Source organism: Lithobates pipiens, unplaced genomic scaffold (assembly GCF_037356315.1).
Source record: "Lithobates pipiens isolate NorthernLeopardFrog02 unplaced genomic scaffold, aLitPip1_a1.2 Scaffold_13, whole genome shotgun sequence".
In the NCBI taxonomy this organism is placed as follows: Eukaryota; Metazoa; Chordata; class Amphibia; order Anura; family Ranidae; genus Lithobates; species Lithobates pipiens.
The window spans coordinates 312,757,367-312,773,492 of NW_027507718.1; positions in this window are offsets into that span (position 1 = coordinate 312,757,367).

Below are 16,126 nucleotides of genomic sequence, written 5' to 3' on the forward strand. Positions count from 1 at the left end.
GTCACAGCCATGGAATACCATTGTTACCAGCTGCAAATATAAAACAAAGACATTAGCAATATTATATAACCTACTAAAGCATGTCAATATTGAAGAGAATTCAAATGGTATTTCCGTATACCTGACAAGACCAGCTATGTATAATTACAGCAATTACCACACTCACAAGACACTCTCAGTATGGAGGGATGCTTATTGGTGAATACAAAAAGAGATGATGCAGAGTCTATGTTCAAAGCTATCTGATTTAATTCTGGGCGGGTATACAATTTATATACGTTATCATTAACCAATCATTATATGGAAGATGGGCTTGGTTAATACAGACGTGTACATTTCACATCATTACATATCATTACATATAATTCATTATGCCATCTGCTTTCATGACTCACAGTCATGAGTCCTGCTTCCCTGTTTCATGTCTCATAACACAGGAAAGGTGGCCCAGACATATTGAGCCACAATTCTCTATGTAGACGGTACAGAATAAAACTGCTTAAGCAAATTATATGTTCTTATATGTATGTAGAAAACCTGTTATAAAGCTGAAAAACAGAACTATTTGACTTTAACTAGAGTCTGAATATACAAGTTAAGATATATGAATTTATATGACTCTATGGTCACACAAGACGGAGTCACCTCTGTTCAGTCAAATTACTACAATCCCCTCTTTCAGACATGAAGGTCACGAAAATTATGAAGGTGACAGACTTCTCTGCAATATGACACATACACATAACAAATTTAAAGCAGGCACACAGAAACAATGCCAGAAGCAATTCACTATAATACACACAGCAATATCCTTGATCCAGGAAAATACTCCATTGAAACCAGACCACCCCATGTTACCCAGGGAGTTCCCAAGTAATTATTTAGCCTTTTCATCATGTCAATACCCCCTCCTGTTCCCGAGGGGAACCATGCCCAGGTCATGTCCTTTTCCAAAAATGATAACCTGGCATAACAGTGTTTGAGGGAGCACTTAGGATGACCACCAGCCTTGAGCAAGTGACGTCCCCCACTGTCCCCGAGAACTCCCATTATCGAAACCAATGAGGCCAAGTAACACCATCTCTTAGGATTACTCGGAATCCATGGATGACATATCCTTCCACAACAAATGTACGTGCTGTTTCTCAAGGCTAGTGGCTGTCTGTCAAGAACCTGTTGGGTACCTTCAGAGAATCCTGCAAGGGCAAGCTGTGAGAGTAGCTTAGCCATCTCAGTATGGGGGTCAGAGGTATGCATGAAGATATATATATATAGTGTGATGCCCTAGCATGATCTAAGGTGTCAAACACTGTGGAGTTCCCTCAAACTTTGAATACACATCCCCTCTATGTCTAACTGAGTGTGTTAGTCAGTGAGCGAGAGTGTTATTAGTGGTGTTATTGGGTGGGCCACATATAACCTTAAGGGCCCCCCCCAGAACACAGAGGCTGGCGGATGACAAGTGAACCAATACATATACAGTACAGTGCTCATGCCAGCATCCCTTCAAACATTATCCAACAGCTGCAGATTCAAACCATCTCACACACTGAAATGGTTGAGCACATCCCGGGCATACTGCAACAATAATCCCAATATGCCCCCAACCCTCACCCAGACTACCACACTAAACATGCAAAAATAGAGAACAATAAACACGTAATCTCAGCTGCATCGCAATTGTCCATGGAGTGCAAAAGGGAGAAAGGAGCATGACAATTCATAAAAACAAGTGGGAGGGTCATGACAGACAATACACAAAAAATTATCTTGGATGGCTTCTGAATGTCCATTAAATTTTCAAAAAAGGAAGGAAAAGGAAATGTCCACATTATAACTCTCAGGCCGCGTACACACGGGCGGACTGTTCGCTCAACTTTGTCCGCTGAACAGTGTTTCAGCGGACAGTCCGCTCGTGTGTGGGGCTTCAGCGGACAGTTTCAGCGGACAGTTTGACGAACAAAGTTTTTCGGAAATTCCGAAAAACTGTCCGCTGAAACTTGGTTTGAGCGGACAGTCCGCCCGTGTGTAGGCCACTTTCGAAATGAGCAAACTGTTCCCGCTCGGAGGAAAGTCTGCTCATTTCGAGCGCGTCTCCAGGTAGGCGGGGCCCGCGAAGGAGACGTCGCGGGCCCCGCCGCCTGGTATGTACTTAAAGGGGAACCCCAACACCGAAAAAAATCGGCGTGGGGGTCCCCCCAAAGTCCACAACAGACCCTTGTCCGAGCACGCTACCCGGCCGGCCAGGAAAGGGGGGCGGGCGAGTGCGCCCCCCTCCCGAGCCGTACCAGGCCGCGTGCCCTCAACATGGGGGGTGCCTTGGGGAAGGGGGGGCCGCGCGGCCCCCCCACCCCAAAGCACCTTGTCCCCATGTTGATGAGGACAAGGGCCTCTTCCCGACAACCCTGGCCGTTGGTTGTCGGGGTCTGCGGGCGGGGGGCTTATCGGAATCCGGGAGCCCCCTTTAACAAGGGGGCCCCCGGATACCGGCCCCCCACCCTATGTGAATGAGTATGGGGTACAATGTACCCCTACCCATTCACCTGTAAAATAAAAGTACCCAAAAAAAAAAACACAACACACGAGATAAAATATTTTATTGCACAGCTCCGGGGGTCTTCCGTCTTCGGGGGTCTTCTCGCCGGACTCCTCCGCTATCTTCTTGTAGCTCTTTTGCTAGCGGAGGAGTCCGGCTTTCTTCCTCCCCGCCGCCGGCCTCTTCTCCCGACTTCGGGGGTCTTGTCCCCCTCTTCGGTTCTTCTGCCGGGCCACCGCGCCTTCTTATAGCTCTTTTACAGGCGGTGGCCCGGTCTTCTGTCGCCGCCGCCTTCCGTTCTTCTGCCGGGCCACCGCGCCTTCTTATAGCTCTTTTAGAGGCGGTGGCCCGGTCTTCTGTCGCCGCTGTCGCCTTCCGGTCACCTTCCGTTCTTCTTGTTCTTCTTCTTCTTCTCCAGGAGATGTTGACACGTCGCTCTCTCCGGCCGGAATGCCAGAGCCGCGCTGCGCGGCCACTTATATAGTGACAATGGGGCGGTGTCACATGGTATATGTCACATGGGTTGGTCACATGGGTTGATGTCACATGGGGACTATGACATCGTAAGGGGGCGGGGTCACCATGTGACCAATCCATGTGACATATACCATGTGACACCGCCCCATTGTCACTATATAAGTGGCCGCACAGCGCGGCTCTGGCATTCCGGCCGGAGAGAGCGACGTGTCAACATCTCCTGGAGAAGAAGAAGAACAAGAAGAAGAACGGAAGGCGACCGGAAGGCGACAGCGGCGACAGAAGACCGGGCCACCCATCTCCTGGAGAAGAAGAAGAAGAAGAAGAAGAACGGAAGGCGGCGGCAGAAGAACCGAAGAGGGGGACAAGACCCCCGAAGTCGGGAGAAGAGGCCGGCGGCGGGGAGGAAGAAAGCCGGACTCCTCCGCTAGCAAAAGAGCTACAAGAAGATAGCGGAGGAGTCCGGCGAGAAGACCCCCGAAGACGGAAGACCCCCGGAGCTGTGCAATAAAATATTTTATCTCGTGTGTTGTGTTTTTTTTTTGGGTACTTTTATTTTACAGGTGAATGGGTAGGGGTACATTGTACCCCATACTCATTCACATAGGGTGGGGGGCCGGTATCCGGGGGCCCCCTTGTTAAAGGGGGCTCCCGGATTCCGATAAGCCCCCCGCCCGCAGACCCCGACAACCAACGGCCAGGGTTGTTGGGAAGAGGCCCTTGTCCTCATCAACATGGGGGCAAGGTGCTTTGGGGTGGGGGGGGGGGGGGGCGCGCGGCCCCCCCTTCCCCAAGGCACCCCCATGTTGAGGGCACGCGGCCTGGCACGGCTCGGGAGGGGGGGCGCGCTCGCTCGCCCCCCTTTCCTGGCCGGCCGGGTAGCGTGCTCGGACAAGGGTCTGTTGTGGACTTTGGGGGGACCCCCACGTCGATTTTTTTCGGCGTTGGGGTTTCCCTTTAAGTACATTCCAGGCGGCGGAGCCCGCGACGTCTCCATCGTGGGCCCCGCCTACCTGCACACGCGCTCAAAATGAGCGGACTGTTGCCTCGTGTGTGGGCGAGTCCGTTCATTTCAAAAGTTGCGCGGACTTAGTACGACGAACAAAGTTTGCCGTATTTGTCCGCTCAAAAAGTGCCGTGTGTGGGCGTGTTCGTTCATTCAAAAGTTTGAGCGGACTGTTTGACGAACTTAGTTTCGGCAGACAGTCCCCGCGTGTGTACGCGGCCTCATTCGCTTCAACTTTTCCAAAAACTTTTGGTTCAATTCTGTGATCATCCATATGTACAGAAATGAATTCTCTACCTCAAACACTGCCTCTTTGTAAGGACAGAACTTGATTTCCACAGACAAACTGGATCTGACGCGTTGGGCTAGACCTGGGTCTTCAGGCTGGCACATCTGGATCTCTCTCATGTGGTGCTCATTGGAATTTCATAAAGCTCAGGTTTGCGTCATTTGGCTCCCCCTCAAGGTATTCTCAGGAACATTTTCCACAAGGAGTCCACCTTTAATCATCTAAGCACTTCCTATGGTATTTTAACAACAAAGATGAACAGCGAAGATTTCCATGTAATAGCTCTATTCATCTCTTCATCCGGATAGGGTATAGGGCAAGTTATGAATGGGGTGGGCATTTCTTCATGTGCATGGGGCTGTGGGTGAATTATGGCTGGCTGGGGCAGATACTCCTCATCCGACATGAGAAATCACAGAATCTACCTGATCAATTCAGGCCTTAACCATTGGAGGCATTAAACATAATATTCTTCCTTGACTCAAACATAAGTAAAGCATGCAAGAATGAAAATGTTTCTCGGCAAGGGTTTTCATTATATAGATTCAATATTTTTAACTAAACATTTTTCCAACTCCAGTATTACAGCAGAACCTCAACAAAACTTATAACCCTTTAGTTTCTTCTATTCCCAGGACCAAAGTGGACCAGAGGGACTTAGAACAGAACATTTTACCCAAACACATATTCTGACTCAGAAGTCTTCCAACTTTGCAAATATGTCTGATCAGCAACAAACAAAACATTGATGGATAAACAACATTACATCATTAACATGTCATGATTGACACTCTGGGAATTCAAAAGGTAAATATCCAGAATAGTCATTCTGATTGCTATTTCAAGCAAATCCTTCCCAGCATATTTTAGTACCCCATGGACTCAATGTATGCAGCAATGTATTTTGATCCTGTGTTATATCAGTAACTCTTCAAACATTTTTCCCAAATTTTACCCTTCTGTTATCAAAATCCCTGTGCATTAATTAAACACAATACAACCACTTTCTCATTCCACATTCATTTGGCCAACCCATTCACTCTCCATTTTTTCATATTTTACCTTCAAACACCTTTAAACACCTTAATATGTTTCCCTAGTGCATAGGATTACACAACCTTAAAGTCACTTCCTTTTTATTTACTAACCACAATTCATCTGGCATAGCACCTGGAATACATAACTTCCTCATTCTTAGCGTAGACATACTTCCCAATTATAATATTCTTAAACTTGTATTTGGTTAAAATCAACATATTAAAATCCCCAGTCATTGTCAGTACAGCTTAAACACAATTAAAACCATTTGCACAAATATAGCACATTTGCTGTTATTGGAAAAAAAACACCTTTTAACTTCAATAATGTAAGGGTAGGCAACTAAAACTGTCCTTAATTCAGACTCTAACCAAAATAATCAAAATGCCCTATACATAAGTTGAAATGTTACTCCCAAAGAAATTGTATCTGATCAGATTCCTCAAAAAAACAAAAAACATTTGATAACAGCGCATACATGTAATTTTATCAGTGACGGATCACATTCCCCTTTTTAATGTTCCCAATTAACTATGCATCGGCATGGGCTTAATATGTATAATACATTTTCTGAGTCAAACTCTTCTTTATATTCATTGTCCACCTCAGCAAGTCTCTCTGACTATGAAATGCAAACATAGCAGTATGCTCTCCGCAAAAGCGGTAGTGAAGGCCTGGTTGGTGGTTTGATCCCCTCTTCCACCTGAAGCAAAATAGCAGATCTCTGCGAGCGGATATGTACCATGCATTGTGCTAAACAATACTTTGGATAGGAGGAATCACTCAAATAGTAACTTGTCCTTGTCCAAATCTGTGATTCAATCCTCTTAAAGCACCACACACAGATGAGTACCCTACTCTGTCCCTCTCCCCTGCCCACTTTAGCAATGCTCTCTGTCTTGGCAGGATCATAAGACACATATCAACTACCCAACAATCCATCTGCATTCAGAAGAAAAAACAACTTAGGCCTCATGCACACGAGGCACAGGTGAAAACTCTGCTCAAAAAAAGATGAAACGCGCATTTAGAAACGTGCGTTTTGCCGCGTTTAGATGCGTTTGCGTTTATAAGCGTTTATAAAGATAACATTATGTAGACCCTCCCCAAGCTCTCAAAGCATGTTTTTTTAACTATTTCTGCTATTTTGATCAGAGTGAGCAGCAGCAGTATAGAGAGCAGTTGTACACTTGCATTTGCCTCTCTTTCTGTGGTATATATTTTGAAATGGATCCCATATTGAATATATGTCAGGAAATGCTCCTGATGTTGCTCTGGATGAGACAGCAACGTTGTCGCAAATTTCGTGAGAGGTCCAGAGTCAGAGCGTGTCGATATTGGAAGCATCCTTTAATGGGACAGCGAATGTCCGTTGGATATTTCACAAACATGTATGTGCAGCTGCGTACCTACCCCGACAAGTTTTTTAATTTTAGCCGGATGTCCATTGTCACATTTGATCTGCTCTTAGAAAAAGTACGACCTGGTCTGACATTCGTGGACACCAATATGAGAAACAGTGTGTCACCAGAGGAACGTCTGTTGGTAACGATCAGGTATGTGTATATATTTATAAAATATATTTATCTATAGATGTACAGATTAATTTTTTTCTGTCCTTTATTTAAAAAAAATAATGTCTATTTATAGCAAATTATCCAATTTTTTTAAAATATCAAAATTTTTTGGCAATTTTTAACACGTTTTCATTATTTCTAATATAAAACAATATTAAAATAGTTAATTATTTATTTTTTAATCTTAATATATGTTGTTATTCATTTTTTTCTAGTTTCAAATTGTTTTATTTAAAAGCAAATCTATGTTAATTAGATTTTTTATAATTGTTTTAAATTTATTTGGCCAATTTTTTTATATATTTTTATCGTGAAATATGTACTGATTAATATATTTAAATTCTTTGCTGCTGTATATGGTAGTATGATATTTTTTAATGCCTTATTAAAATATCCAGAATCCTAACCCTAACCATTCATCCTAACCCTAACACTAACCACTAACCCTAACCCTTAACACTAACCCTACCCCTAACAGCTAACCCTATCCATTATACTAACCCTAACCCTAAACAACCCTAACCCTAATCCAACCCTTAATCCTAAACAATAACCCTAACTGATAACCACTTACCATAACACCCAATCCTAATGACCAAATTACATTGCCGCAGATGGTCACAGTTGACTTTGAGGCCATATATCTCTGATGCAGAAAAGTGCATGACATTTTCCGACCCGACTTTGGGGCCCCCTATCTTGGGGTCACTTGGTGATAGGAACCCCAAATTTGGATATGTGGTAGTGCTAGATCCACAGTGTCTGCGTCCCAAGTTCCTGGCAATAAGTGGCCCTAAGATATGGGCCCCCAAAGTCAGATCACAAAATTTCATTCTCAGATCATATTTCTGAGTTTTCAGGTCCAAAAAATTGGGTTCCTTTAAAAACGCATATAAACGCAAACGCGGCTAAACGCGGGTGCCGCGTTTAGCCACGTTTAGCCACGCTTTGCATCTGAAATGTGGAAATGTTTGCGTATGAACCCATTTATTTGCTTATGGAAAAACAAGGTTAAACGCAACTGCATAAAAATGGCAAAAAACTAGACTGTGTGCATGGACACATAGGATAACATTGAATGAGTTCAGGGGCAGTTGAAAAAAGTGTCCAACTGCATCTGAACACGCGTTTAACTGCATCCCGTGTGCATGAGGCCTTATACTCTATATTGGAATTCCAAGACAAGACAAAAATTTACATACACATAAAATTAAGTGTTTCTCTCAAATAACAATAACTTTCCTCTACCTAGGTATCCGTCTTATGAAACTATGAACAGCGGCGACCCCAAGGATTGCCACTGATCACAGAGACAATCGCAGGAGAAGTGTTTAACCACTTGCTTACTGGGCACTTAAACCCCCCTCAGTCCCAGACCAATTTTCAGCTTTCAGCGCTGATGCACTTTGAATGACAATTGCGCGGGCATACAACACTGTACCCAAATGAAATTTCTATCATTTTTTTCCCACAAATAGAGCTTTCTTTTGGTGGTATTTAGTTACAGCTCGGAGTTTTATTTTTTGCTAAACAAACAAAAAAAGATGCAAAAAAAAAAAAAAAAACAATCATGTTTTAATAGTTTGTTATAAAATTTTGCAAACGGGTCATTTTTCTCCTTCATTGAAGTGCGCTGATAAGGCGGCACTGATAGGCTGCATTGGTGGGCACTGATGGGCTGCATTGGTGGGCACTGATAGGCTGCATTGGTGGGCACTGATAGGCTGCACTTGTGGGCACTGATAGGCATAGTTAAGGCGGCACTAATAGGCACAGATAAGGCGGCACCGATGGGCACAGATAAGGTGGCACTGATGGGCAAAGATGGGCACAGATAAGATGGCACGGATGGGTGGCACGGATAAGTGGCACGGATGGGTGGCACGGATGGGCACTGATAGGTACCACAGATAGATGGGACTGATGGGCACTGATAGGTGGCACTGATAGGTGGCTCTGATAGGTGGCACTGCTGGGCACTGATGGGCGGCACTGCTGGGCACTGATGGGCGGCACTGCTGGGCACTGATGGGCGGCACTGGGGTGCAGCACCTTTGAGGCAGATTGGGTGGCACTGTGGGTGGCACTGTGGGTGGCACTGTGGGTGGCACTGTGGGGTGGCACTGTGGGGTGGCACTGTGGGTGGCACTGTGGGGTGGCACTGTGGGCATTATGGGCACAGACGGGGGGCACTTACTTTTACTTTGTTATATTTCAGGATGGCACTGCGGGAGGCAGGTGGGCACTGGCAGGTGGCATGTGGTGCCTTTCATTGCTGGCCGTGATCGGGACTGATGTCCCGATCACGGCCGCCGGTGATCGGCTTTTTTTTTTTCTCCTCGCGCTGTCAGCGCGAGGAGGAATAATAGCCGATTACCGGCTCCGTTCTATCACATGATCAGCTGTCATTGGCTGACAGCTGATCACGTGATAAGGGGTCGGGATCGACCCCTTACATGGATCGGTGATCAGGCGAGTCTCACGGACTCGCCGATCACAGAGCGCGCCGCGCGCGCCCCTCAGGGGGCGCGCAGGCCGCTCGTAACCAGGACGACGTCAATAGACGTAGTCCTGGAAATCTAGGTCCGCGCTAATGCCGTCATTCGGCAATAGCGCGGTACCCAAGTGGTTAAACATGTTCTCCAGCCGATGATCTCTGCACACTAAGAATCCTCCCTGATCAACACAGAAATGGCCAGTCCATAAAGCTGCGATCCCAGCACCTCACCGGCGATCCATGTCAGAATTCAAACCCCCAGACTCACCAGCTCAGAAGTGGAGAATCGGGGAGCAAAGAGGGAATCTGGAGGGATCTGAGGGGGAAGGAAGAAGATTTTTAACTTCCCTACACCTCATTCAGACCCCCCAAAACAGTAACCATGTCCCCCTGTCAGTGTACCGAACAGTGACAATTTTATCACTGTCCAATAAACTGACATCTCAGTGTTTCTGTGAATCTCTAGTACTGTAATATTGCAGAGTCTCACGAGACCCCAGCATCAGGGGCTGCTCTCTGCACGAGGTGGGGTGCTTTCAACAAGGGTTCTAGCCTTTCCACCAGCTCTCTCGCTTTTTACCCTTGGTTGAAACTTTTCCTGTACAAGCAGGCGTGGGTGCCTCCCCCGAAGACTCAGTCTCTCAGCCCTCTTCCCCTGCATCAGATATGTCTGGCGCAGTACAGGCACCATGTCCCTATGCCACCTGGGAATCAGTCCTACCACTTTCTGTACCTGTGCCTGTTGCTGAACAGTGATCTGCACTGATCTGCACATTTTACCAACTCACCTCTACCGACCCATTATAACTTCAGCAAACAACAATCAACAAACCAACAGGGTAAGCTTACAAAAAAATCCTTATTTTAACAACACCTTGTTTCTGATAATCTAAATTAAACTAGCTGTAACACTTTAACTTCCTTATTTTAAACAAAACTCTTTCTGTGTTAATTTCCTTAACTGCCCAAAACCTCCTCTCTCGACTGTCCTTTAAGGTGGTTTCCACAAATATACTTTGTGATCAATAAATACATAAAAACTAATATCCCTGCATTGCTACAGCAAACATGAAAAATCATTCCTTCAAGCTTGGTATGCCATGCCAGTAAAATGTCCCAGCATTCAATGTCCCCTTTAAATTTCAAACAGCTCCGACTGCTAACGTCCCGTTTTTAAAAGTACTTTTCTTCTATTTTTTTCCCTTTCTCTGTGTGTCAGTTTTAAAACAGCGTGTGTCAGTTTTTTCTTTAAAAAGAAAAATGCATTGAAAAAGCCTCGTATAATGCAAACCTTCTTTAATAAATAACTCGAATCTCTCTTCACCTTCTAACTTAACTTACTAATACTCTCTACAAGTAGGATGCTTTTATTAAAAACACTTTTACGCTCACTTACTTTACCTCATCACAAAATAGGACGTTCTCCGAACACTCCCTTACGTTACACAACCCCCTTCCACCTAACACATTCCTTTGCAAACTTCAAAATACCACTCTGGTACCATTCCAAGAGTCACCAAAACATGTTAAACATGAACAAACAAATTACACATTTTTCAAGCAGAACCAAGCACTCATATTTCTTTTTTTTTTATTTATTCTTTATTTTCCAAATTTTTCAAGCTTTACAAATATAAACTATTCAGCATAGTAATCAAAACATCAACATTTCTTTACAAATACTCATCCTTATACCTCACCCGCCCCCCTCCCCCCCTCACTCGGTCCTTACCCAGAGAGTTTTCCTAACATTCAAGCAAGTTCAAATAGCTTTCAGATTTTCGAAATTGTATCCAGGGTCGCCATTTATTCTGATATCTCTCTTCCAAATTGTCCAATTTAAACATTGTCTCCTCAATCTTTCGTATACTTTCTAATCTTTCTACCCACTCTTTCATGAATGGAGGGTCGGGATTCCTCCACCTTCTCGGTATCAGAGCCTTGGCAGAGTTCAATAAACCAGGGACCAGAGACTGCGCATACTCTCTCTCTCCTTTTTCCGGGTCGTGGAATAAACATACCCAGGGGTCTCTCCTAATCCCTTCTCCTGTTATTTCCAAAATCGCTTTTATAATTTTCTCCCAGAAAAGCTGGATCTTGGGACATTCCCACCATAGATGAGCAAAAGTACCCACCACTGGACAGCCTCTCCAACACGTTGAGGGGGTCTCACTCCTAATTTTATTTCCTTGCTGTGGGGTTATATACCACCTTGTTAAAAGTTTATATGACATCTCTCTAGTTTGTAAATCTTTAGCTACCGAGTAGGTCCGTCTAATAATCCTATTTCTATGGAGGTCGTTATCTAAAGATCCAATTTCCCTTTCCCACTTCTCCAGATATGGGGGGTACTCTTGCTCACCTACATCTGTTAGGATCTCATATATTTTTGAGATCCTTTTTACCAGGCAATGGCAGTTCTCTACCAACTTCTCTAGTGGTCTTAGGTGCTCCTTACCCCGTAGTGGTTGTGTTAAAGACTGAGTAAAGTAGTGCAGCTGTGAATATCTCCATTTGTCTAGTGGCTTGTGTCCCCACTTCCCTATAATTTCCTCATATGTGCACAACCTATTCCCTTCCATAACATCCTGTAGCTTAATATTGTCTTTTTTAGCCCAGCTACTATAATATATGTGTTCCTCTTGACCTGGTAAAAAAAATTTAGTGTCCAGTAGTGGGATTAGTGGTGAGTTGTGTTCCCAGTTATGTCTCTTATTTATTGTGTCCCAAATTCGAAATAAACCTTTTGTCAGTAAATTTGTGCTATTCCCTAGTTCTCTATATTTTGCAGGTATCCATATTATCCCCCCTAATTCCCTTCTACTCAACTTTATTTCTAGTTCCACCCAGTCCTTCCCCTTTTTATTGTGTATCCAATCTGTGATTCGAGAAATTGCTATAGCCTCATAGTATCTTTTAAAATCGGGCATTGCTAACCCTCCTCTACCTTTGCTTCTTGTCAGGATATTAAGAGCCACCCTCGCAGCTTTTTTTTTCCATATGAATCTTTTAATCATAGTTCTTAATTTATTTAAATAGCCCTGTGGTAACAGTATGGGGACCATTTGGCATGTGTATATAAACATTGGTAGAATAAACATTTTAACTACGTTTATTCTCCCTATCCATGATAGCGCTTTATATTGGATCTTATCCAGTTGCTGTTTAATTTTATTTAATAAGGGGATATAATTGACCTCAAACAGATCGCCCAACGCTGCCGTCAACCTTATTCCCAAATAAACTAGCTCCCTCCTACACCACCTAAAAGGGAATTTAGCTTGGAGAATTCTCTGTTCTTCTGCTGGTATATTTAAGTTTAAGATTTCAGATTTGGTTGCATTAACCTTAAAATTTGAGACTTCCCCAAATTTTAACAGTTCTTCCGTAATCGCCGGTATGGAGGTTTCAGGGCTAGAAATATAAAGCAGGAGGTCATCTGCAAAAGCAGCGGCCTTGTATTCCCTGCCTTCAACTCGTATTCCATGGATATTTTGATTCTTCCTAATTGCCGACATGAGGGGTTCTAATGACAATATGAATAATAGTGGGGAAAGCGGGCAGCCCTGTCTTGTCCCGTTGCACAATTCCAGGGGGCAGGACAGGGCCCTGTTTATTCTAATTTTCGCTTTAGGTTGAGTGTACAACGCTTCTATCCAGCCTCTCATCCTCTCCCCTATTCCATATCGTTCCAACACTTCAAAAAGGAACCCCCAGCTAACCCTGTCAAATGCCTTTTCAGCATCTATAGACATGAGTATCGTGGGGGTGCCCTGCCTTATGGTTTCCTGGCTTAACATAATGGTCTTTAATACGTTGTCTCGCCCTTCTCTCCCTTGAATAAATCCAACCTGGTCCTGCTGTATCCATTCTGGCACATGAGGTCTTAATCGTTCAGATATGATTTTTGCAAAAAGTTTAATATCTGAATTCAGCAAGGAAATTGGTCTATAACTTTCCACCGCAAGCGGATCCTTTGCCTCTTTCAGTATCAGGACCACATGTGCCAGTAATGTCTCATCTCGAAATTTTCCATCTCTCCCCGCTGCATTAAAATAGTCGCATAATTTTGGGACCAGCTGTTTTTGAAATTGCTTATAATATAAGATCGGGAAGCCGTCTGGTCCCGGGCAACCCCCCTTGGTTGTATTTTTAATCGCCCACTCAATTTCCGCCTTTGATATTGGGGCTTCTAATGCTTCCATTTCTATGTGTTTAGCCCTGGGGATGTCTACCCCTTTCAAGTAATCTTTTATGTTTTCCCTTCCAGTATTCCCTATATTGTCTTGTTGTTGAATATTATAGAGGGCCCTATAGTATGTATAGAACGTGTTCACTATGTCCTCAGGCATATTTTGTATATCCCCACTATCATTTCTCACTTTTGGGATAAAGGTTTTACTTTTTTTTTCCTTGACCCTCCTGGCCAGCCATTTGCCTGATTTATTTCCCCATTGATATTTCTCTGTTCCCAGGATGTGGTAAGCGGCCTCCCTGTCCTGCTCTAGGCAATCTTCTAGTTCTCTTTTTTTTATTACTAAGTCCTGAGTATCTTGGAGTCCCCTTGGTCTACTACTCAATTCCAGTCTCTGGATTTCTTCGTACAGTAGGGTTTTCCTCCTCTCTCTTTCCCGCTTTTTCCCCGCTCCAATCCCTATTAATATTCCTCTTATAACTGCTTTGTGCGTTTCCCATAATATAGGGCTGGAGATTCCTGGTGTGTCATTTAATCTAAAAAATTGTTCCAATTCTCGCTCAATCTTACTTACAGAGTCCTTGTCCTGTAGCAGTGATTCATTCAATCTCCAGTTCATCCTCGGTCCCTGGTCCTCCCCTACCTCCAACTGAATCTTAACTGGCGCATGATCAGACACTGTTCTTATTTTTATTTCCGCTTTCCTAAGGGCCGTCAAAAATGAGTGTTCCAAAAAAATATAATCTATGCGAGAGTAGGAACCGTGGACCGAGGAGAAGCATGTATAATCCCTGCCCTTTGGGTGCAATACTCTCCAGGTATCCTGTAGCTGGAATGCAGCTAGGGCCCTTAAAAACATTCTCTGCTTGTATTCAGATGTCCTAGATCCCCCTGCTGTGGTGTCTATTTTAGGGTTCATACTCCAGTTGAAATCCCCAGCCAGGATTAATTTCCCCTCTTTAAAATCTTCTATTTTGTTCAATACTTTTTTCAAGAATGTACCAGCATTTTCATTTGGGGCATAAATATTGACAATTGTACATTTAAGATTAAACAGCATTCCTTTTAAACACAAGTATCGTCCCTCCGGGTCCACTAGTCGGTCCTCTAGGTTAAACCTTGTTGTTTTACTAAAGCCTATAGCAACCCCTCTCGAATATGAGGATGGGGAATCCCCATAAATCCATACCGGAAAATTAACCGAATTCAGTCTAATCCTTGAGGTGCATGTTATATGCGTCTCTTGGAGGCAAACAATGTTTGCTTCCATATGGTATAACTCGTCATTTACCCTATATCTTTTCCTTTTTGTGTTTAAGCCCCTTACATTATATGTGATAACATTGACTATCACCATATCTCTTTTTCAATGACCCTTCTCCCCACCGTTTTGGGGCGTCTAGTGAACCCGGTAGAAACTACCCTTGCTAACCCTGTGGGAGGACCGAGTGAGAGCCCAAAGAAAAAAAAGAGAAAAGAAAAAACCCCTCCCTCCCCCCCTCCCCCCTCCCCCCCTTGTCCTATAACAGAACGTCTCGTAAGACTGGGTAGGACCCCCCCTTTCCTGTTAAGCCTATGGGTCTGGCAGGCCATTATTTGTGGTCTCCTCTCCCCCATAGTATCCTTGGGGTTCACCCCTTGTGTCCATCCAAACCTCCCTCAGACCTCCCTCCAGTCCCCTCCCCCCCCCTCCTCCCGAAACATCCTTCTAATCATCTTAGCTTCAAATAATTGGATTCTTTCGTCTCCAGGGGCTCGGGCCTTTCTGCCTCATACTCCTTTGAGTCCTGCTGCCCCCCTCCCCCAGCTCCTCTTCACTATCCCATTCTATCTGTGGGGCGGGTTGAATTCCCAACCGCTCACAAAATTCTTGAAGATCTTCCGGGAAACGTAGAACAGCAGATCGTCCCTCTTTCTTCCCTATGAGACATGCCGGAAATCCCCATTGGTATGGGATATCGGCTGCTCTCAAGAGTTCCGTTAGCGGTTTCAATCGTCTCCTTCTGCCCAACGTTTCTCCTGATAGATCGGAGTAGATCTGCAGTTCCACACCCCCGTAGCTCGCCCCTGGCTGTGTTCTAACTTTTCTCACTACCTGCATCCTCTCTGTTACATAGTGGAATCTCACTATGACGTCTCTTGGAGCTTCTGATCTGACTCCGAAAGATCGTGTCATCCTATGTATTTTATCTAGCTTCAGTGGAGTTGAAACTTCCCTATCTAATAAGGGGTTAAAAATATGTTGGGCTATCTCTGTAAGGGCAGATGCGCTATATGACTCAGGGAGGCCTTTTATTCGTAAGTTCTTCTTTCTGCTTCTATTTTCCTGGTCTTCTAATTTATATCTAATTATTCTGTTTCCCCTACGGAGAGCTGTTACTTGCTCCAGTATTTCATCTATTCTGTGCTCGTAGGACTCTACTCTATTTTCCAACTCCTCCACTCTCCCCAAGACCAGGCCAATGTCTCCCCTTATAGCTGCTATATCTGCCCTTAGAGAGGCCTCCATTC